Source organism: Helianthus annuus, chromosome 8 (genome assembly GCF_002127325.2).
Source record: "Helianthus annuus cultivar XRQ/B chromosome 8, HanXRQr2.0-SUNRISE, whole genome shotgun sequence".
Taxonomy (NCBI): domain Eukaryota; kingdom Viridiplantae; phylum Streptophyta; class Magnoliopsida; order Asterales; family Asteraceae; genus Helianthus; species Helianthus annuus.
The window spans coordinates 163,407,722-163,432,958 of record NC_035440.2 but is presented as its reverse complement, the minus strand read 5'-3'; the positions used below and the strand labels follow the sequence as shown (position 1 = coordinate 163,432,958).

The 25,237-nt window shown below is 37.2% G+C and overlaps 2 long non-coding RNA genes across 14 annotated transcripts; one reads left to right on the top strand and one right to left on the bottom strand.

Moving 5' to 3' along the window:
* Positions 1-709: 709 nt before the first annotated feature.
* LOC110912311 lies at positions 710-4,870 on the bottom strand. Of its 6 annotated transcripts, XR_004864408.1 has the most exons (7): positions 4,514-4,869; positions 4,298-4,404; positions 4,075-4,122; positions 3,815-3,930; positions 2,635-3,642; positions 1,587-2,236; positions 710-1,394 (listed from the first exon to the last, which is right to left on the bottom strand). It is a non-coding gene; the product is annotated as an uncharacterized LOC110912311 (long non-coding RNA). The 6 variants fall into 6 exon arrangements; XR_004864407.1 differs by having other exon boundaries at positions 2,635-3,930; positions 4,514-4,870; XR_004864406.1 differs by having other exon boundaries at positions 3,815-4,122.
* A 376-nt stretch (positions 4,871-5,246) lies between these two features.
* Positions 5,247-9,335, top strand: LOC110912303. Of its 8 annotated transcripts, none has more exons than XR_004864403.1 (8): positions 5,247-5,607; positions 5,729-5,834; positions 6,525-6,607; positions 6,833-6,949; positions 7,615-7,742; positions 7,914-7,984; positions 8,403-8,554; positions 9,099-9,335. It is a non-coding gene; the product is annotated as an uncharacterized LOC110912303 (long non-coding RNA). The 8 variants fall into 8 exon arrangements; XR_004864401.1 differs by having other exon boundaries at positions 9,093-9,335; XR_004864398.1 differs by lacking the exon at positions 9,099-9,335 and adding an exon at positions 8,308-8,311 and having other exon boundaries at positions 8,403-8,747.
* The last annotated feature ends 15,902 nt before the right edge of the window (positions 9,336-25,237 follow it).

Sequence of the window (25,237 nt, the reverse complement as noted above, 5' to 3'; positions counted from 1 at the left end):
CACAACCCGTCAACCCACCAACCCGACATGATTGAGATCCGAGCCCCAAACAACAAAATACTTCTGATAACTGAAAACTTTACCGTACGGACTGAGAATCCAAATTGGTCAATATGAAGTGCAACTAAACGGAGAAGGTATGTATAATAAATTTATCAATAAACACTTAAATATAGATCTAGGTTTTTAACAATTTATACTTGAGTAAACTGCAATTTTACCTCCTGTGGTTTGGGGTGATTGACACTCTTACCCCCCCTAACGAAATAATTGCAATTTTACCCCCCAACGTTGATGTTCTGTCGCAATTTTACCCCCTGCCGTCAGTCAACAGTTATTTGACTGTTATAGGCAGGGGTATTTTGGTAATCTTACCCTATATTTATTATTATTATTATTATTATTATTATTATTATTATTATTTATAAAATCAAATATCATCATCATCTTCAAATAACAGATCCATCATCATCATCTTCAAATTCAAGATCTTTCTGTATATCGACTGGTTCTTTTTTCTCTAAGTGGGAAACCCGCGCGTTGCGGCGGAGTAAACAAATACGTCACTTGGAAAAGAGCAAACATGCGAACTTGGGTTGGGATGAGTTAGCTTTGTCAACCCCCAACACATTTATCCCTTTACACAACTTATGTTGTTGGGTTTCAAGTTTCAATTACACTCAAAACAAACTCACAAACAGGAAACTTATGTTACTGCTTAAATACTCACACTTTTATTCATTGCCAAACCATACATATATACACAATCTAGCTACGTAAATGAATGAAACCAACTAACCACTACTCCTACAACTCAATAACTCTAACCACGACTCAAGACCCACTACTTGACCACATAAAAACATAAAAAACCATGTGACATATATAAGTTTTCTGCCGGTTCGTTTGACCCGTATCCGATTACGAAGCTCCATTTCCGGTAGCCGAAAACCCATATTAAAACCCATCAAGATTAACCTACACTCACCCCCTTAATCTTGACTCGTTTCTTCCTTTTTTTTTCCTTGCTGAATATCCTTCCTTTCTTGCTTAGCTTGCTCTTCGATCAATCACATCTAAGAATCACTTTCGACTGTTTCTTCTTTTCTGTTTTGTTTAAATCACATGCTCTTCGATCAATCACATCTAAGGATCACTTTCGACTGTTCCTTGCTCGTTTCTTGCGACCACAACGGTGATTTCTTGGTTAATCGGTTCACACACCGACTCGACTCAACTCGATTTGCTCTTGAATCTTGCTAGATCACTTCTTAATCTTGCTGCTTTCTTTATATTTCTTCCATCCACTATAGCTTTCTAACTAATCCATAAATCAAGACTCGTGTTTCTTCATGCATCAATCAGTTAACATGTGATTTTTTTCCCATCTCGCACTGCAATAAAAAAGAATCACACAGTTTTGACTTTCAACCAACAAATTAGTCACCGCTTAAAAACTATTTTCCTTATTCTAGGTTAAGAACCAATTCCATTATGGCAGGAGACAGTCTACCAATTTAAAATGAAAGAAAAAAAAAATAAATAAAGAACCAACAGTATGAAGGTGGTAAGATACAGCAGCATACCTTGGGGGCCTCTTTTCAAGAAAGTCTTGGACTGTTGATAATGAAGGTTTGAAAAGATCAAGTCTGGCAGCCATGGGTTAAATCTGAAACTGACCCGAACCCGTTTAGAGTAAACCAAAACCCACTAATTTCGTGTTAGGTTCATGTCGTGTTTTCGGGTTGTGTCAGAAATTCACACCCTTACTGAAAACCCATCTAAATACCGAGCACACCTTGCGGTCCACTCAGCAACAGCTTTTCCAGCTCCACAAAATTCAGCAAATTCATCAATGCCTTCATCCACACACACGGTGCGATCCACATCAAAGCATACAACTTCAGCCTTTTGCCATAAATCAAGAGCCTCTGAATGTTTGACGAGACCCCAGTTAGAATATATATTTTTATTATTTTTAACTGAGGTTAGTGTTATAAGAAATAGCTTTTGAAGGTAATGTGTTGTCTAATCGGCCTAATGAGGATGCTGTCATTGGCTTAACAGAACCGGCTTTTGAGTTGGATGAGTTGGTAGGTGCCATCATCTTGATTGGACCACAAAACACTCTTCTTCTGTTTGATGTATGTGTTGGAAATAGGGTTGTGTTTCCCTGACTGCTGTAACCGCGGATAGGAAATATTCTTGCACTAATCAACCCTTCCATCAAATTTACCTGTCATTATAAAAAATTATCACTGTAATTATGATGAATGAAATTAAAAAGTAACCCAATAAATATTAAGTAAAAGAGAACAATGCAAACTGAATAGTTTTATGACACAACATCATCAATAACTTATTACATCTATCTTTATGCAGCAGTATATCCCAGTGAAATTTGACATATTACAGGTTGTGTTATCGGCAAAACGGGTCGGGTTGGTTTGGGAAAAGTTTTTTTTTTTAAGTTGACAACAAGGGTTTGATTCTCATGATTCATAAAGAAACTAATAATCACATAAATAATGTAAAGTTAGCCAATAACTGTAACTACAGGAATCAAACACTGGATTTTAGAACATAAATTGAAGCAATAAGAAATAAAAAAATGAAGATATAGAATTGGAATACCTTTTGATGCAGCAGAGCAATTCATCTGGAACAAATGATTAGATTTGTTAATGGAATACAGTGTCTGAATGATTTAGATGCATATCTCTTCAACAATATCTATTATCTATTATAAGACCATGTTAGTGGTTAAGAAAAATAATGCCCCCACCATGGGGCATTATCCGACACGTGGCAGTCCAGTCAGCATGGGGCGTTATTGCAAAAGTGGCGTAGTGGGAATAATGCCCAAATAATGCCCCCTTCCAATCATTAAAAAAAAAAAAAAAAAAAGCAAACTAAATGATCATTGGCTAGTCAAACCCACTTCTTCTCCCATTGGCCACATGCAAGAATCAAATGGAGCTATGGAGCGTTTTCTTAATAACGCCAAAATCAAATTTCTGAATTTTTTTTTTAAAATAACGCCTAGTGTAATGGAGGGGGGGGGGGGGCGTTTTGGGGCGTTTTTTTTTTCAATTTTTTTTTAAAATCACGCCCCACTACGGGTGGTCTAAGATTCTAATTCTCAACCACTTAGGAACGAAACAAACTTTGATGTAATTGTTTGCTACAAAGATTGATGAATCACGATTTGTATTAATTTAAGACAACTTTATCATTTTAAAATGACAATAAAATTGAGAAATCGTTTTCATGCCATATGTGATTTTTTTTCAAGAAACCTTGCAAAACTAAATCTAAGTACTGAGATTATAACACGTAAACTACAAAAATGTTTAGATCACCCTGTTTTATCCTTTTAGATCCATAAGATATTTTAAGTACATAGGGTATTATTAGTCAACGAATTACAAAAAAGAATCTATGATTACCTGAACAATCCATCAATCTCTTCATCTGTCATATACAGAGGTCCTGCCGAGTACATGAAGTTGAATAATTCCAAATTTTCGGCAATGAGCATCAGTAGAATTTGAGAGTACAGTAAAAGCTTCTACAGCTCGCTCATGAAACAACCTTTTGATTTTAATCTATGCTCAATTGCTCATGAAAGATTGTGATAAACTGATTAACCAAATTGTAAACATGTTAACTAAAAGGTCCGACGAATGTCTAGTTAAATGGATTAAATAGTTAAACCTAAACACGACCCGTCTACTTATATAGGTCAAATAACCAAATTAAACATCAAACTATCAATTAACACCCAAAAAAAGATCTGAGTGAAAAATCTTACCATCAAACTTAACATGTTCTAGAACTGTAATTAAGCAATCCTTCAAACACATACAACTGATTATATACCATCGAAACCCCTTTTTGTTTCATTGAATAGTTCACATTCCTCATAACCTTAAAAACACCAATCAAATTGGGGAAAAATATTAAAATCAAAAATCATACCATTTTTTTTATCCGAATTAACCTCAAAAACACCAAAACTAATCTAAAAAGCACACACAATCCGGGAAAATTAATAAAAATGTATAATCATACCGTTATTTTAAACGTCTGATATCTTACAGTTATCATCCATGAATCAACCTGAAAACAACCAATTGGGGAAAAATAATAAAACACTGAAACCATACCAGTTCAAAATAATAATATTTACAAATAACGAACATGGAACAAAATTCAATTGAAATGTGAACTATACATACAAAGGAATTAGTGTATATAGATTAGCGTATAAAAAAAAAAAGACGAAGCCAGTTACCTAGATTTGTAGGGCTGCCAACACCGATACCAACTGTCACCTTCATCACAACCCTAATTTCAGCCCAATCACCGCAATGGTGTTCTTCCTCATCAGAAAGGGTGAAGCTATGTCAAAGAATTTGATAAAAGAAAATTAAAGAAAATGATCTTTGGAATTCCTAATTGAATGTGAAAGGTGGGTTGGATTCTGAGAATGATTGACAAAACCATTTACCTTATATACAAATGCAAAACTGGGGGTGATGTAGAACAACGAAGATTAGCAAACATTCAATTTGAGTCTTCAATTTCATTCAATAGGAAAATTGAATCGTAAGTTACAATTACATTGAATCTGGTCATGCAATTCGCCATTAATGTGTGGTGGATTTTATGGGACTGGAGGGGTTAGGGGAAGATGAAGTGAAGCGGGCGTCTCTTTACTTAGGCTTAAATGATGGCATTCAATTATGGTGGTGGTGAAAGACGACTAGAGTTGGGAGATCTGTTGGGAGATCTTTTGAGTGAAGTTGAGTGAAGAGTAGAGATGGAATAAAATGGTAAAAAATAGGTATGTAAACTTGACTCTTTGTATGTCATCTTAAAATTTTAAAGTAAATTACCTTTTTGTACATGGGAGATATATCGAACACGGGGTCAGAAGTGAATTACGAGTCGGACCAATCTGCGAATCGAGCGAGCTCCCCTTGGAGTACATCTCCAATGGACACAAAAGTAATTTAACCCTTTTTTTTTAAGATGGCATATGAATGGTTCGTTCAAATCCTAAATTCTTTGCCATTTTCTTCCATTCTTGCCCTTGTTCTACCCTACATCAGCGAACATCAGTATTGAAGTATTGAAATTGAGACCCTCGCATCACTGAAACGTTGCAATGATTGAGACTCTATCATCAGTTACAAATACTGAGTTTAATTCTTTAATTCCAAAGTTATTGAATGGTAATAATGTCAAACCCTCTAAACTGAACTAAATCTGGTGTTCGCTCACGGTGTCCTTAAATGGATTATTAAGACAGTCGTTACCTTTACCCTCCCCCAGCAGGCTACCACCTTTCAACGGCCGGAGAAATCAAGAGCACCTATCCGTTTTCGGTTATACGAAGGGGGAGAGAGCCTACACCCCGCTCCGCCAGTCACCCCCCTTTCGATCTTCTCTTTTCTCGTGATATTATTGTTTCTATATACGTTCAGATTCAAAATTAGGGTTTTTACTTTTGTAAACTATAGGAATTCCTGATGGCTTCGAAACGGATCTTGAAAGAACTCAAGGATCTCCAGAAGGATCCTCCTACCTCTTGCAGTGCAGGTATTGTTTTGATTTTGATATGTTAGCTCCTGATTTTTTTTTTTTAATTTTAGGGTTTCGTTTTTGATCTGTTATTTTCTAGGGTTATAAGTTGTTTTGTTTGTGAGTTTATGTTTTGTAGTTGAAAAGTCTGGGCTATTGAATTTAGGGTTAAGATGTTTTGCAAATTACAACTTCTTGACACTAACAAGGGTTATGGGATATCAGACTCCATGGCAACTTCAGAGGTATGCTTCTCGACTTATTATGGCTTTCACATGTATTCAGTTTTGTAAAAATATTGATTTTCGTTTTAAATAGTTTTATTTAACCAATTAGAATATTATTATTAAGTATTATAAATAACTTAAAGTATGGAGAAAAAGCCCAAAACTCCCCCCCTAAAATCTGCCCCTTTTGTAAACTTCTTGTATTTGCCTTAGGCGCTGAGCGAAAAGCCCCAGACCCTGCACACCCTGAGGCGCGCTTCTTAAAACCCAGAAAATGACCAAAATTGGTTACATTCTTTAGGCTTGCCTTGCTATAATCATGAACTCTAATGTGGCCATGTGTTTATTTAATCTTAGTTAAACTGCAGTCATTGGTTCAACCTAAACAATCTTTCGAATGAGCTACATGTGCGGTATATATATTTGTCTATTAATTAAAATAGATGAACAAAACAAAAGTAAGGAATATATGAACATGGGGAGAATGAGTGGTGACTGATTATTGTCATTCATAACTTGTATCACCACCATATTTGAGCATTTGAGCCCTTCTTTCAAAGCCTTTTTTACACAGTTTATCTATGTAATCAAAAGCGCTCAGGTGTGCGCCTATGTATCAAAGCAAAATGAGGCTGAGGCGTCTTTGACAAACGCTAGGCGCCTATGTATCATTTCAAAATCTTGATTTTTTATTCATTTGTTTTCTAGGTGATGGATATGGGACATGAGCTTCGAGTGTTGAGGCTACAATCCAAGAGAAGTCTGCATTCTCCGTAAAAGTTCAGCAAGAGGTATCTTATAAAAAATTTGCAACATTTGACTTAGCACATATTTTGATAAAAACCTTAATTTAATGTGTAAAATGCCTCAGTTAAAAAAATGTTGATGAGCCCTGTTTGGACTCGGATAAAAATGACCCGTTACCCATCCCGCTCCGCCCGCTAAGCCCTGTAGTAAAAAAAGCATCTTCAATGTGCATATTTTACGTTATATGACAAAATTTATTTTTTCACCAGGTGCGAACAAATCAGTTTGTGCACCCGAGCCATATGATGTTGGGCGAATTTTGCAAGTTGATATTATATCAAATGCTCAAAAGTCAAATGTGACGACAGTTTGTCCGATACAGCCCGGTTTGTTCTCTTTCCTTTTACTCATATTTTTTTGTTGACTTTAGCCTGTGTCTTTTGTGATAACTGCATTTATTCGTTTCGATGACGTTTCTATAACAGCTGTTGGATTAGAGAGTTATGTGGACACTTTCTCGAAAAGGAAATTCTGAATTCAGTGGACGTTAAATTGTTAATCTATAAATTTATTTGGTAAAAAAGTTGTTTGACTAATCGTTCGTGTACTTTACTCTTACTTATAAATTGGTCTTTTCGAGTACGTTCTATATCTCTAATGAATCTAAATTCATCTTAAAAATATATCTTTGCATACGGCCACCTATACTTTTATTTAAATATTTGGACTATTATTCAAATAATATAACTTCTGTAATCAATACATTTATTATTTTTTGATAAAAAATTGTACAAAAGGGTTTTGGGTCAACACTGTTTGGACTCGGATAAAAATGACCCGTTACCCATCCCGACCCGCCCACTAAGCTTTGTAGTAAAAAAATATCTTCAATGTACATATGCCTTATTTTACGTTAGGTTGTTAGCCCCAACTTACAAAGTAAATGAGTTATGAGGATTATGACCCATTTATAGAATAATAAAATTTCCCTAACTTTATGTTTTATCGAATAGTTGCAATTCTTATTTGGTGACATGGTTTTGGTTTCAAGGAAGTTACTTGCAGTATGGGTAATAGGAAGTCTAGAGCAAAGCCGGCTCCTTTGAAGCGGATGGACAAACTTGACACTGTATTCAGTTGCCCCTTTTGCAACCATGGAACTAGCGTTGAATGTCGCATGTAAGTATCTGTTTGTTGTCTGGTTCCTTTTGGGTGCTGATCTCTTATGATTAGCCAAGCGTAATACAGTGTTTGGATGTACATTTTTAAAGTCATCATTTGAAATAATAATGAGATAATTGGAAGTAGAATTCATTTATTTTTGCCTTTTTGGTACTTGTTTGATTTCAGTGATGTGAAGAACTTGATTGGTGAGGCATCTTGCCGAATTTGCTAGGAAAACTTCAGCAATACTGTCACAGGTACTATTGTGTTCTCTGAATCTCGGTACATAAAAGCTTATTGTTATGATCTGTGATAGCCATGAGTCATAAAACGTTGAAATTGGCAGAATCGTCCAAACAAAAACAAGTATTCCATTTTGGCCGGTTAGAGATTTATGCGGTTCGGTTTTGATGTTTTGGCGGTTTAATGGTCCAACCAACTTTTTGGCAGTGTGAACCTAACCGGCCCTGTTTAGCCTTTTTATCATTTATTTATTTTTAAGTTATTTTTGGAAAACAATAACCGTTGTTTATAACTGTTTTTTTCTTATTTTGGCTTGCAACTTTGACTGAGCCAATAGACATGTAAGTGCAATGTCTACACCCTTCTCTTCCCCTCTATATATATATATATATATCACACACACTCTCATGGTGGAACGTTAATAACACGCAGATTTAGTGAATGGATCGATGAATGTGAACGTGTTAACACCGTTGATGATGACGGGGTCCCTGTTGAAGATGATGAAGTTGATGTTGATTGCAGAGCGCGTTAAACCCGTTCTGAATGCTTGGAGAAATCTGCTTCACTTAGCTGTGTGTCATGTATGGTTTGTATTTCATGAACTTGTTTAGAGACCTAAGATTTGATTTTTATGTTCCTGCAGGACACATATGAGATAGGTACTGGTACTATCAGGTAGCGTTTGTTTCATGGAATGGAATGGAATTAGGAAGTTTTTCTTTGTAAAATTGATCTTGGTTGGGGGAGGGAGGAATTTGAAATCCTTCACTCTAATGAAATTTTTGACTATTTCAACATTCCTTAGAAATCCTTCACTCTAATGAAGGAATGGAATGAAATGTTGAAATAGTCACAAATTTCATTGATTAAAGAAATTCATTGGATTTCAAATTCCTCCCTCTCCAAACCAAGATCAATTTTACAAAGAAAAGCTTCCCAATTTCATCCCATTCCATTCCATGAAACGAACGCTACCTCAGTTTTATACATGACTGTGAAAGTTGTGGAAGTTCATCAGGTAATTAAGGCCGAAGTCAAAACCAAAGAGAATCGAACCATGGAAGTTTAAAAAACTGAATATTTACATTAAACCGAGTCAATTTGTTTTGATACATGAAGAAGCAGTCGGGGAATTGTGCACCAACAAGACCACTAAAGCATGGATCGGTGCATGTGGAAATACCATTGCCAGACATCAAAAAGGCTGAGATCTGCTGTGCATAGCCCTAAACTCACCAATTAAAGAGTTACTTATAAACCGTTGTAAAGTATACTCATTCATACCCAAAATAGCGATATTTACATGTGTTAAAAGGATTGTTGATTCAAGCTCATACGAGAAAGATGTTTTGGAGTCGCCAAGTTCATGATCATTATGTAGATAGCTTTGTTTTAGCACATGGTAAGTGTAGATTGATTGTTGATTGCTTATGATGATTTTTGAAAAGAAAATAATATGCTTAAATAGCATGGACACCTCCATTTTTAGGGGAAACTATGGCAAAATTTTCTCAAAATATAAACACTTAGAAAAATATTTTCTAAACAAATATTTACAAGTGTGATTTAACTATAGTTTTCAACATAAACTTTGCCATAGATTTTGTTACAAAAATACAAGTATTGGAGGTTGGTTTTTAGAAATAAAAATGGATAAATATGTAATTAGAATATATATTTACATTAACGACACATTGTGTGTGAATATTTGTATATTTTGTGTATTAGTTATATTATTTTAGGATTTAAAGTAATATAACTTAACAAAATACCAAGAATTTACAATCCAAAATAATACCAAAAATCACAAGGGATAAATATATAAGTTACACGCTTAATATTGTGAAACCGAACGCAAAAACGTAACTTACAAATTATTCCGGAAAATACCATTATAAATATATTATTGGAAAATATTATTTTGGACACAAGAAATGAAAATATGATTTTTGAAAATATTACAAAAGTAATATTGTATTTTCAACAAGGAGAAACTATATTATTTTTGGAAGTTAAAATATATTTTCTTAGAATGTTTAGAAGATATATGATTTTTGAGAAAAATATATATTTTCTTGAAATACATTATTTTTGGACAGAATAAGTTAAATATATTTTCTAAGTTAGACTTAAAAATATATTATTTTGGAACTACAAATACAAGAGTACAAATATGCATGTATGAGATACCCCCATCCTTGGGAAGGAAATACGAAAATAAATACTTGAGAAGTATTGTTACAAAATATGGTTTAACAATTATTCTAAAATTAAATATAATTAAAGTTAAGATATTTATTATTTTAAAAAGTAATTATAACTTGGCATGATATTAAAGACTTAAAAGAAACGTAACTTGAAAACATTAATTCTAAGTTAAGGCACGGCCCGTTCGTCTAATAGACGTTAGTACATTGTAGGTAGTCGTGTTTGCTGAAGAGGTTTGAGTTACGATTCTGAAGACGCAAGACAGTGAGTTCATGTCCCCCTTTTCTTTAAACTGTTTTGTTTATTAACTTCGGGGGTGATATACATGTTACAAAAGGATTACATACAAATACAATTGGTATGGTTAGCCTAGGAAAGACCATAGATCATGTGAATGGGTAGGCGGATACTTGAGACCATTAATCCTCGTATAAGGACCGAGGGGCATGAGTGATAGATCTATTGGGTGTAGCGAGCCCACACCCATGAGGACCAGGGTGGCCATGTCTTCCAGCCGGAAGCCCGGTACAAATTTGCTAGGTTTGAGTCTTCCTACACCGTCACACATATCAGTGGCCTTGCAAACCATTGATGATCTTTTCCTTGTTTGCTTTCATACCGGGATTTACAAACATACATACCTACACTGTTTACAAAGGTTTATACATACTTTTACAAACACAAGAACTCGCTCAACTTTTGTTGATGTTTTCAAATTACATGTATTTCAGGGAACTAAGTGGATCTGGCAGGTGTTGCACGTTTTCGAGTTACGTCATAAATAAAAGATGTCATCCGGGTCGTAGGGTTTAGGAGGTGTATCCTATTCCTGGACGGGATACATGTTTCTAAACCCGGTTTAATTTAAGGTCTTTTGTTGAGTCTTTGTGAACTCATTTAAACTTGTTATGGTTTGTAACTTGAATTTAGTATCGATGTCTCAAACAAGTATGTTATGTTATTTTCAAACTTAATTAATGGATGAACATCTTATGGTTTTATCATATAGCGTTGTTATGATTGAATGCTATGGTATTAAGGAAAGTCACACCAATAATCACGCTTCCGCAAAAGTCAGGGTGTGACAAGCGATTGGTTCAATCATGTATGCTATGTACTAGACTTAACGTCTCGTATGCTTTAAGCATAACCAATCGTTTTCAGCATAGTCCTGGCATTGCCCATTGGACTGCAGTAAAGAACATTCTGAGGTACTTGAGAAGAACCAAAGATATGTTCTTGGTGTTTGGAGGAGTGGAAGAGGAGTTCACTGTAAGGTGTTACACTGATGCTGGCTTCCAAAGTGACCGAGATAATTCTCGTTCACAATTAGGATTCGTATTCACTCTCAATGGAGTAGCTGTCTATTGGAAAAGCTACAAACAGAATGTAGTGGCGGATTCAGCCACCGAATCCGAATGTATAGTTGCATCAGATGCTGCGGAAGAATCTGCTTGGCTGAAATAGTTCATTAACGACCTCAATGTGGTTTCAAGTATTCAGAAACCGATCTAGGTATTCTGTGATAACACAGGAGTCATTGCTCAAACCAAGGAGCCTGGATCACAGGGTTAAGCACATTCTAAGAAAGTTCCACTATATACGGGAAATACTGGAACGAGGAGACATCTTAATAAGTAAAATAAACACAGATCAAAACCTAACAGACCCGTTCTCTAAACCGATGATTCAGGATAAGCTATCGGTCTTAGATTGGATAACCATTTGTTTGATTTAGAATTTGGATGTACGAACATTCAAACAGTTGTACCTTTTGAATTCACCTTGACTTACTGGTTAAATGCAAAGTTTGAATCTTACAGCTGTGTTCGATTTTTGTGCGTTTAATCCATGAATCTTGTATTCTAAATTATCCGTAGTCGGCCAGACTCATGGGAACGACTCTGAATAAAGACTATTCTGACTTTGGACTCAAGGAGTTGACTTCCAAACTCAAAAACCACATTATGAATGATGTTGGATGTAACTCGCATCAAATCATCTTCATGGATCACGGTCATAAGATGTATTTGATTTAGGTATACTCATTTAGTATCCTCTGACCTAAGATACATACTAGAACTTTCGTTTACTAAATACTATTCTTTGATCAGTGTTAAACGCTGTCGCGTAACTGCCAGTCATAAAGGCATTGGTTGGGAGTGGTTCTAAAGTTCAGTGGGAGTTGTATGTAGTCAAGATGGGATTTTGTACTCTTACATTATATGTAACAATTAGACATCTGGGCGCCCTCGTTGATTCAAACTGGTGAAGTGTAAGGCGTTACCCAAACTTACTATGTGTTTGATTGGACCACTTTGATTCTTTGAACGAGAACGATAATGATTGAACGCCATGTGAGATTGAATCTGATCCATGTCTCATTGTTCAATTGATGTCTTTTACAGAAAGGATAGATGACGAAGATTGCCATAAGTCTACTGTCTTCAAGTAGCAAGCCATTGCTAAAGAGAAGATGCCTTGATTAATGACTTTAAAGTGTCATGACCTGTTGGGGCAGCTATGTGTAGATAGAACACCGCTGGCTGTTTGCGTTGAGATCTTATTAGAGATCGTCCAAGTCGGAGCTGTTGGATATTATGTCCGGTTTGATAAGTCAATGCTTCCGACCGGGTCTTGACCCGTAAGAGTTACACCTTGAGTAACGAACTAAAAATACACTTAACCTGTTTAACTGGAAAATACGAACGATACACGGGTATTAACTGATAGACGGGTACATGGACCGGGTGAGACGGGTATACTCACCCTACGCCACTTGTCGCCAATACACCTTTGTTGTGCCACATGTCGCACATGCGTCGTGCTACTGCCACTTGTCGCGCACCTAACACATTGGCTAATGGCAACATATGCACCATGCATGTGTGCCACTTGACTTGCATGCAAAAGTTCATGTCTTTTAAAGGTTGTGGGTCTTGCAATTTTGGTAAGGGTTGTTGGATGAACAAAAAAGGTAGAACATAAAAATTCTCTCAACAACACCCACATACACAACCGGCCACCAAGCCACCGCTGCGGGCCTCCGTCGCCGCCCCCGCCTCCGCCGTCCCGCTGCTGACCGCCGATGCCAGTCGCTGCAAGCCGCCACATGCCGCCGCTGTTGCCGCCGGCTGCCGCCGCTCTTTGCCGCCGCCTCCTTCATCGCGTTTCATTAGTTCATAACACTAGCACTTGTCCGAGAACCTTGGTGTCTCGATAGGTTAGTCATTAACCGAGGTATATCTTTCTCATTGGTAGTTAAATATATAATTTCACTGTGCTCATACTTATAGGTAACCGGATCCTGTCGGGTTTCATTTTTGTTGATCACTTATTTACATTTCCGCTGCGTTTTATTAATTAACTTGCTTAACTAATTAACTATTATTTATTGAACCGGGTTTTTGATACATAAAATTTTGACCGATCACCATGGAAACCCAACATGCTAACCCAAGAGAATGTACAGACCACCAGCGATAAAGCCACCAAAAACATAATACGGAACAGACAATCATACCAAACTAAGTTACCATCCAATTCTATCAAAATGAAACTTCCACTAGTGTTCCCAGGTAAGACCTGCTTCTTTTGATCTCACCTTCGACCAGAGAACCCAAAGCCTTTATATCACTAATCGTTTTCTGCAAGGATACATTATGCTGCTAAAAAACCTTTCCATTATGAGCTATCCACAAACACCATAATGCAATCAGGAAAACCACACTAACAGCCTTCGTTTTTTCTGGAACCTTCAATGAACGAGTGCAACTCCAATAAATCTCTTATCCGAAACGCATAATTGGATGAGATACTACACCATTGCTTAATGATTTGCCAAATAGAATGGGAAAAGTAACATGAAATAGAAATGTGTTCCGCAGTTTCAGGAAAATCACCACAGAAAATACACAATTCCGATTGCACATTTACATTCCTTGAGACCAATGACTGCATTGTTAGTAAACTTTCCTTTTCTGCTCGTCAAGCTAATATACCAACCTTTTTTGGAACCTAATGATTCCCCAAGAATATAATCCGGATGTGTATAATTATGAGTTTGTGAAACACGTTTTATGCTACAAACTGAGAACATACCATATGGGTCCAGCAATCGAGAATGAGCTAATGATCACGATTAACTACTGTCTCTCTGAAATATCAGAAGTCGTTACAGGTGCACGCTTCCAGTCCCACCTCCATTTTGGACTAGGTCTGTCAATGGATTGGATATTGATCCATATCCAATCCAATCCAATCCGATCCATTTAATCACTTATTGGATCATAAAAAATATCCATTAATCCATTAATTAATCCAATGGATCGATCCATTTATCTATCCGGATCGATCCATTACTTATCTATACTACTATATTAAGAGAACTAGTATTTCTATCCTTTTGGTAATTTTCCATTGTGTACACATCTTCAAGCAACATGTACAAGTAAACCAAGCTATTTTAGAGGGGGTAAACTTGCCCATTCTTTAAAATTTAAGACATTTTAGGGGTACTAGTGGGGAACCCGCGCGTTGCGGCAGAGTCGAGAATTCGGGATAGAACATAAGTCAAACCTTATCTAATATTGTTCGGTTGGTTACAGTATTGAAACAATACCGACACTCATGTTTAATGAAAACAAAAGACAACCATCTAATGTAAATTAAAAATAGTAACAATAAACAGAGCACCGTACGTCTGATGCACGTGGATGGATTCTGCTAGCATGATGTTGGTCGTTAATAGCATTACTGACTCCTTTAAGTATAATAGACCCGGACACGGCCCCGTGTCCATTCGACACGGCCCCGTGTCCACCCATTTTCTCTTTCTTCATTAAATGCAGTTTGTCTGCATTAGTTGACCACGCCCCCGTGTCCGCTGGGCACGACCTCGTGTGCAGAAGCGTATCTGTACTATCGAGATTTTCCTAGATTCTGCGAATCTCAGAGTTGACCACGGCCCTGTGTCCGCTAGACACGCCCCCATGGTGGGTGATAGAAGCTTCTACAACTTTGTCTTTTCTGCAGACACTTGGGCATGCCCCCGTGCTCATTGAGCACGGGGCGTGTTCAGCCTTCTGTTCTCTTGTTTTTGCTTGGGAGGATGCTGTCGAGGGGTCGGGCATGCCACGTTTATTCCTTTTCTTGTATTTATGTTAGGTTTAGCTGCCTTTTTGCTTCTTTTGTTCATTTGAGCTCATTTAATCCTGAAAATACAAAAGTAAGACAAAAACACACTTTTTCCAACATTAGTACTAAAAAATGGTTAGTTTTATGCCACATTTGATGTAATTTATATGTTGCATTTTGCGCACATCAAATACCCCCACACTTGAATCTTTGCTTGTCCTCAAGCAAAACTCTTTATAATGTGGCTTGCACTCCCAAATGGAATGGGTTGAAGAGAAGGTTTTTGGGCTTGTCATAGAGTGTCGGGATTTCCAAGATTTTTATTAGGTTTTATTTTTATGTTATTTACAATCCTATTCGTCATGATTTATTTAAAACGTTACATAAGATAAATTACTTATTAGGGCATAACATGCCTTTTTAAAATTCCATTTATATACAAGTTCTCATACCTAACGGGGGATCACTCAACACTCGGCCGAAGATGTATTTTAGTGAAACACTCGAAAGCGGCATGGAACTTACTCCTACCATAAGCTTTCCAAGCAATCAATCCTCCTCCTTTTTAACTATACACCTTTGTAAATATCAAGAAAACTTTTGGGGGAAGGGTTAGGCTTGGGTTAAAGGTAGGTGGATGGGTTAGTGGTTAGAAGAAAAAGGCGAAAGGCGTAAAAAGCGTCGGTTTTCATAAGACTTTTTATTTTTGTAACTTTTTATTTTGATGAAGCAATTCTTCAAACAAAGTTCTTTTTTATAAACTTGTTTGTTTATTTCTTTTGGCTTTATCCTCATCATTTTTTTTTCTGATAAGAAGTCATAAGAAAAACCGAGCTTTGTTACTAAAATAAAAGGTTTAAAATGAAAAAGGGTTTTGGTGGGTAAAAGGGTGTTTATTTTGGGTTAAGAAATGAAAAGGTTTAGGCTCAAAGGGGTTAACTAGGGGGATTTTGGGTAGGTGGTAAGAAAAAGAAAAATAATGGTGTAGAAATAAAAAGGGTTAGTCCTAATGCCTCCATCATTTACTTACTCGAGTTTAAGTTGGTAAGGACCGGGAATGTATCGTCGTGGCAAGTTCTAGAGTCGTAAGAACCAAGCGGCTATTCACACAAGAAACGAAAAATGAGCATTTAGTTTAAAGATGTATATTTGTATGCTCAATAAAGGCTCAAAAACTCACTTTTTGTGGGAATGGGTTTTTATGTGATCAAGTATATATAATCAAATTTTAACTAGACTTGTCATGTCGTTTCGTAATTTTCTTATGTTGGTTCTTTTTATCACGACGTTATCGGTTGTAAATTTGTAAAAATATAACCTTTTTAGAACTTGAAATTCCCAAATTAAACCTAGACAAGTAAAAAAAATGAAAAAAATTTGAAAAAATTTGGGCTGATTAGCGGTTCCAATAGAGTTTTGTGTAAGGCTTGTAATTAGGACTTGCAAAATTCAAGGTTTTAGCATCCCCCCACACTTGAATTACACATTGTCCTCAATATGTCCCAAAAATAAGTTTTTAGGTGGATTGAATGTGTAAAAGCGTGTTTAAAAAAATTTATGTTACCGGGCATCTGGACACGGACCCGTGGTCAGAGTGCCAGTAAGAAGAACTTACAGAAGGTGGACACGGGGGCGTGTCGGTTGAGCACGACCCCGTGTCTGGCAAAAGTCTGCATATTTTAGACAAACAGCAGGTCTGGGGCAATGGGCACGGGGGCGTGTTGGCTGAACACGACCCCGTGTGGACAAACTGCAAAGGTGTAAAATAGGTTTCTTGCTTCGGTTTTGCTGTCCCGGCTTTAGTAGCACTAATGTTTAGTGCTCTAAGCCTCGTCTGTACCTGTTTAACTTATAAATACCACACCACTCATAGCAAACATCCTAAATTACCAACGTTAATCATCCACATCACAAGTTAAAAAGAAAAATAAATGCAGAAAATAAAAAGAGTTAAAGAAAGTAAATTGTTCAACAAACGGCACGCAAGCCGGAAATTGTTCGTGAGAAAAGAGGGGTTAACCTGTGAGACCTCCAACCAGCTGCTCCTACCTCCACTCCTTCCGCCTAGTCCATGTCCTCGTCTTCATCATCATCTCCTCCTCCGTGCCCCGCCATGTACTCCCGGATGTTCCCAATGTCATCCTGTATATCGGAGATGTTTCTCTCAATTGCTCCGACTCGGGTGTACGTGTTGCCGGCCATGTTGTAGGTGTTCCTGGTGCACATGAGGTTTTCCTGCAATAAATCATGTAAACTTTTGAAGTTAGGAAAACCGCCTCCTTGAGAGGAGGATTGGCCCGGATCACCCTTGGGCTGGTAATGGTACTGAGGAGTAGGTTGGAAATGTGGAGCGTGTAAGACGAGTGCCTCTTGCGGGTTCCAAGCATGCCCCTGGACTCTTTGGAAGCTAACCGTCCCGTCTTCTGCTTCATAAATCAGGTTCATGGAGCGGCAGATGGTCATGTCCACTCTTCCCGACCATGTGCTCTTTTGGAAAGACCTAGGCATGTTCACGAAATGTTTGAAGAGACGGTATATCCACCCCCCAAAGAAGATAGGGATCGGGGGGTAGCAAGCTGGTTCCAATGTATGTTTCGGAGCAGGAGGTATGGAACGTCAAGGTTGGTACGGGTATGAATGCAATGAAGGACCACCAGATCTCTTAACCCTACAACGCCACTGCTGTCGTGCCTTTAGCTAAGAGAGTAAGTGAGGACCCTATGGATATAACGGTAAAGAGGGTCCCTCAACTTAGTGCTCTTAGTGTTGCTTGGATTGTAGTTTCCTTCTCCTATTTGGGCCCAAGTAGCCTGGCATTGGTTTTCTGGTATTTCACGTAAACCACCGGTGTTTTCTTCATCCCCCGCATCTTCCTCCGCATACAACCCAACAATAGACCCAAACTGTGCTATCGAGATTGAGTACACATTCCCTCCACACCGAAATTCTACCCCATCACTATCGAATGGATCGGCTCTCGTTTTGAAAGCTAGCGTGCTATAGAATTCAAGGTTATATTCATGGACAGAACGAAGTCGAGTGCACAGTGCGGCTCTTAGCGGGCCGGTGACCAGGTTGTGAAATCGGTCAAGCTGGTTCACTGCTCCTAGGAGATCCATGCAGACTTGTCGTGGGAATTCCTCCGGCCTGGTTCTAAGCACATCGTATCTTGCTTTAGCATCCAACTCATTTGCATTTAACCGAGTGAATTTCTTGGCCATCTGAAAGGAAACACCAAACAATTAGCACGAAACAGTGAAATTTTCGGAGAAAACTAAAAACAGTCGGCTGAACACGGCCCCGTGTTCAGCGGACACGCCCCGAGTTGGTCAGAAATTGGTTGGACACGCCCCCGTGCTCAGCGAGCACGACCCCGTGTCCAGACGTCTGTTTCCCAAAAATCTCATTTTTCGACCCGGTCCCGAAAACTTGAAAGTTTCTGGTCCAGTAGGGGCGGTTTTCCCCGAAAATGAAACCCCAAGTGTCGTTTTTCCCAAAACAAACCTTTTACCCCTTCAATTTTATCTTTTCGGTTCAAAAACAAGGGTTTGGGGTTTTTTGTGAGAAATCGGGCAAATCTACAAACAATACAAGTTGATTTACTCCCCCTATAACATATATCTATACTAATGCTAACAGATCTGAGCAAAAATTTGAGTTTTGATCCGGATGAAGTTCAAGAACCCTATATATTTTCCTCAAATTTTTGATGTTAAACTACATGCAAGTGTTTAATCTAACTACTAATGATGATAGGATCATACCTTGATGTTGTTAGAAGTAGAGGAGACGTCGAAATCTTGCAGAAAAAATCGCCTGAACCAGAGAGTTTTCGGGGAAACGGGGCGTGTGGAATGAAGAAACTGTTATGAAAAAGGGGTTTTATCCCGACAGTTGCGCGGACACGGCCCCGTGGGCAGGCAATTTTGAAATATATACATATATATATATATATATATATATATATATATATATATAGTAGGAGTTGGGTGGAAAGTGTGTTTTTCCTAGAAAGTCTAGGAAGCAATAAGAACGCGACATGTGGCATTGAAGGATTTTATCTAAAAGGGCATTTATGTACTTTCACAATCTATTTTTATTTTAGGAAATTATCTTCAATAACTAACTATCCATAAATTTCGGAATTTTTTGTATTCGATTTCTAATTTCACTTAATATCAATTATTCTTTCGTTTTCTTACTGGAATCTATCAGCATGTTCTTGGTACTGTGTTTTAACAGTTTGTTCTTGGTGACGTGTTTTAACAGCAAGCAAATTCATACAACTGTGTTTTATTATTCAGATTCATACAGTTGTGTTTTAACAGCAAGCAGATTCATACAGTTGTGTTTTAGCATTCAGATTCATACAGCTGTGTTTTAACAGCTACCAGATTCATACAGTTGTGTTTTAGCATTCAGATTCAAACAGTTGTGTTTTAACAGCAAGCAGATGCATACAGTTGTGTTTTAGCATTCAGATTCATACAGTTGTGTTTTAGCATTCAGATTCATACAGGTGTGTTTTAACAGCAAGCAGATTCATACCGTTGTGTTTTACCAGCAAGCAGATTCATACAGTTGTGTTTTAGCATTCAGATTCATACAGTTGTGTTTTAACAGCAAGCAGATTCATACAAATGTGTTTTATCATTCAGATTCATACAGCTGTGTTTTAACAGCAATTCAGATTCATACAGCTGTGTTTTAACAGCAAGCAGATTCATACAAATGTGTTTTACAAGCAGATTACGACCGTGTTTTCTCTTCCGGTGTTGCTTCTGGCGACTGTGTTTTCTCTTCCGGCGACTTCAAGTCTGCTCCCATCCATCTTGTTCAAATCCCTCTTTTTTTTGAATCTCTTCCCTCCAAACATAAAACACTTCAATGTAGAACACAATTGAACCCTAATCGCCAACTAAAACACAAAACACAATGTCCGTTTGATCTTATGTATATAGAAGTTGGAAAATCTCTTATCTTCATCCATGATTATAGGTATTTTTGGTATGATTTTTGATTGATTTCGTTGTGGGTTTAGAGAGAGAAAGTGAGAGAGAGGGAAATTCGCGTGTAATAAGGAAATGTGACTTGTTGACGGTTATTTTTGATTGATTTTAAACACTGTTATGACGAAATTGCCCCTTATCATTTAAAACAATCTATTAAATATAGTTAAATATTACAAGATTGCCATTGATTTAATCTCAACCCTTAAACACACCAATCTGATGGACCAGATCGCTTCCTAGACTTTCTAGGAAAAACACACTTTCCGTAGGAACCCTGTTTCCAAAAAAAAACTTGGTTAGAAGACTTACCGATTTAGATGTCAACCCGCTTGTTCGTAACTTACCAGGTATGATGTTGATGCTTTCATTCTTCGATCATTTGAAGCGATATATTGGTGATTATGAATTTCATCATGATGAGCAAAAATTCAACAAGCTAATGGCTAGGGTTAACTCCTAGACATGATTTCATTCCAATTTCATCCAAACAACAATCATGCAAGCACAAATTTCGAATCTTATGTGTTCATCCAGAATTTAAGATGGAACCAAATAGTAAAATTTTACATACCTTATGATCCCTTTACTGAGGTGATCACTAATTTGTGCTTGGATTTCAATTTGGGCTTGATTTGCCCTTTCAATTTGATGAATTTCTGAAGTTTAGGGTTTGAGCATGAGAGCCTTTCTTGGCTCTGGTTGAATTCGCAGGAAACACACACGTATGTGTGTGTTTTATGTTTTAATATTTGATTTAATTAAAACTCTAATTCATTTGTCCATGTTTGGCCCCTCAACTTTATTCAAGTTTTTATAAGGGTATTTTAACCATGTTTGTTCTATTATTTCAAGTCTTTCAACTAACTAGGTTATTTATTCCTAGGCTATGCACGTTAGTTAATGGGTCGAACAATCGTATTAGAGAATCTATAAATCATTTGTTCGTAAACTGCTTTTTACTAAGTGAAATTCACATGGTTAGATCCGTAATTTTAAGACGGACGTATAGGAAAAAGAATCGGCTAAAACGGACGCCTAGATAGAAAGTTATGAACTTTTAAAGTTGAAATTGTTGGAAAATTTGGTGCTGAGCAAATATGCAGGTCCAGGAACTGGACCCGCTGGAAAATCTGTTTCCCTGCGACACGCGACAGGATCCCATAATTGGGGCGCGACACGCGACAGGTTAAGGACATCTTCCGCGACACGCGGGAGGCATGATTTTGGAATTTTGATTTTTCAGAATGACATGTTTCAGATTCACTTACGGCTTATGCTCGAGTTCGAACTTAAACTTAAACAAGTGAGCTCAACTCGGCTCGTTTATTTTTTCGAGCTAAAAAGTCGAGATCGAGGTCGGCTCGTTTATTTTTTTGAGCTGAAAAGTTAAGCTGAAGCTTGGCTCCTTAAAAATTCGAGCCTAATCAAGCCGGCTCGTCAACTTTTTCTTAATTTTTTTTGTAATATTAATAAAAGAGACAAAGATAAAAAATATTAACACATTTCTAAAGAATATAATAAATACACACACATACATACAAGCCATTGAGTCGAGCCATAGAGCCGACAATGGAGTCGCGCCATCGAGCCGTAAACCCCTGGCTAGAGCCTTTGTGGTGTAACCCTCCCACGTCCTCTACACACACGCTCTCTAGAGGTTAACGTATTACCTTTCTGCCAAATAGAATATTTTTTTTGCAGGTGATGGAGAGGAACGGGATGCCGAATGAAGATTCCATTGGAGATAGGGTTTGCAAATGAGCAGATCTGAAGCGTCTAGAGTTTAATAACTGAGGACGGAGGTTCATTCGCCAAATGACAACGAATTTGTAATACCAAGTAACAGGAGCAGGAAGAGTGTTTATTGATGACAACTTGGAACTTTGAGCGTTTCTGGTCTGTCTTGCAGATGAAGTCCCTTGTGATGAATCTCTCCATCTCTTTGTAAGAGATTTTATCAAGAGAAGTATAGCATACAAGAAGGCACCTTATATTGTTTTCTTATCTTGAGGTGTACGTTATGCTTTACTGGTCGCGTCCAGGATTCATGACACTCTCCTAATACTTCTTGAGGAACACCTGCAAGATTATATAATAATACTTCAAGCCTGGTCCAATAAAAAGAAAAGCAATGTTCTTGAGGCACAGTCAAACCATAACTGTGACTCAAGAGTTGCATATACTTTATGTGAACAATTCAAGAAGTTATAAAGCAACCAGGTGGCATCAATGAATTGTATATTTATTCCACTGATCCCAAATATATGTTTGCAAAGGTGAAGGTAACTGGGATCTTCATACAAAAAATTACATAGCAGCTTTTAGATGTGTGGTATTACATCTAAAATTTCGAAACCAAAACAGTAAGTTGATTTAATAACTAATTTAACAGAAAAAAAACTACTAAATATTACTTGCTTAAAAAAGTGAAAGAAGATAATTTCTAAAGCCAATTATAAAATTAAACTAAGGTTTGGAGGGGTGCGCCAGGCCAAGGCAGCAGTGCAAGACCAAGGCGACGCTCAAAGACCCCAATAGCAAGCTATTGTGGTGGGCGTTTCCCCATAAAAATAAGATTAATATCGAGTAAGCCAATGTCTCTTTTCACCCATCATGCTCTTTTGGTTGACTGAAAAAAATATACGAATAACCAGTTGTGAAGAAGGCCAACAGACGTTACAGAAGCTCGGGCTCGTTTACTAAACGAGCTTGTTTTTTTAGGCTCGGGCTTGGGCTCGAGCTCGTTCAAGCTCGGCTCATTCGAGCTTTTTTTCTAGCCGATCTCGAGTAGCTCGGCACGTTTGCACCCCTAATTAAACAGTATGTTGCAGATTCTTGATGATTATGCTATGTTTAGTTAGTAAGACATATTGAAAGCTTCAGTTAATGAACAGGACAATCTTTTTATCAAGAAAGATGATTTTTTTTTCAGGGTAATCAGTAAAGCAAATTACTGATGATAAAAGCTAATTAGATGAAATTCCCTTGTCCTTTTACAGCTCATGAGGGTTGCTTGGTATGTCGGTTTTACAGCTCAACTTTCAACAGAACGGTTCATCGAGTGCTGCTGAAGTTGAAGTTTCTTCTGGTTGATGGTGAGATGCTTATATTAACGCATGATTCATATTACCAAAGTAGTATTGTTTATAAAGTAAAACAATATAAGATATTAATGTACAAACTTTCCTTAGCATTTTGTAACTACTTGAAAAAACAGATGGCAATCACTGTATATACATTGACATAGTAGATGGATTTTGACATGTTATAACTGTCTCGTGTCATTATTGTTATTATGTGATGATTTCACTATATTTTTCACCATTTCATAAGTTCATAACTTTTCTTTTTAATACAAACTCTTTTGTGAACTCATAATTTACTGTTTTATTTATAAAATCAGTTTTTAGCGTTGTATATCTTGTTTGTATTGTATAGATAAGGCTGTTATATAACCGTTTTCATTTTCTTTTAAACTTTTATTAAATATCTTAAGCATTAATAAGACTGTGTTTTGGCTAGATGCCACCCTAACGCCCCGGAACACTGCCTCCCCGGCGATAAAGGGGGGCGCCATGGGAGGGGGTGTTAGCACGTTCATGGGCGTGAGGGATAAAGATGGTATCAGCAGTCACAGCACAACCCAAGTCGACCCATTCACAAGGAAACGGGTTGAAATTGCCAGCTTACCATGCTATATGATTCACACGATTTATTCAACAATGCGAAAAAGAACTTGCCTTGTTTGGTTTTTATCGATGAGATTGATGCGGTTGGAAGACAAAGAGGGACTGTAATCGGTGAAGGGAATGATGAGAGAGAGCAAACATTGAATCAACTTCTTACAGAAATGGATGGATTTATTGGTAACAGTGGAGTCATTGTTCTTGCTGCTACTAACAGACCCGAAATTCTTCATTCGGCTTTACTTAGACCAGGGTGGTTTGACCGACAGGTTACAAGACAAAACATTGCCATAACAAAATCACCTTGACTTACAGATCTGCTAAATTATTAGTTATCTACGTCCCATTAGTGATTTGACAATTATATAATTATTAGACGAAACCGATTACGTATTTTTTTATGGAGGATTTGAAATCAGACCAGAGATATGTGGATTCATCTCTTTTTATTGGGCATATATTGTTCCGTATACAACTTTAGAGAAATTTCGTTTGTGAAATTTATTTGCTCTCCTGATTGTGTGCTATCTTGTTTCGTAGCCATGGAATACTTATGAATCGAACTTGTCAAGCGATCTCAGTAAGCACCATGTACCAAAGAACTTCGTGGAGAATAATTTATTTATTTTTTATATACAACATGATATAAGGTTTATAAGTTGTGGGATTTTTTGGTTTGTTTTTGAATAGGTGATCAAGAAAGATGAAAGCATTTATCATCTGCAAGTCAATCTGCAAGATTGCAAAATAAAATTAGCATTCGTTAATGGGATCCTACCAAAAGTGTCGGAAGAACGAGACATGTTGTGGGAGAATGTTAAGAAATGTAGTGAAAATAACACGCTGTTGAATTCTGAAATTGCCATGTTGAAGAAGAAACTAGAAGCTCTAGATGAAGATGTGTTGACGAAAGAAGGCCAGATCACAGTCTTGAAAGATGCACTCGGTAAACCATTTGATCTTCACATGTATTCAGTTTTGTAAAAAATATTGATTTTCCTTTTAAATAGTTTTATTTAACCAATTAGAATATTATTATCGTGTATTATAAATAACTTAAAGTATGGAGAAAAAGCCCAAAACTCCCCCTAAAGTATGTAATCAAAAGCGCTCCGGCGTGCGCCTATGTATCGAAGCAAAGTGAGGCTGAGACGTCTCTGACAAACGCTAGGCACAATCTTTTCTTCAGGTGCATGCATAGTCAGGTGCTCGCTTTTGTATT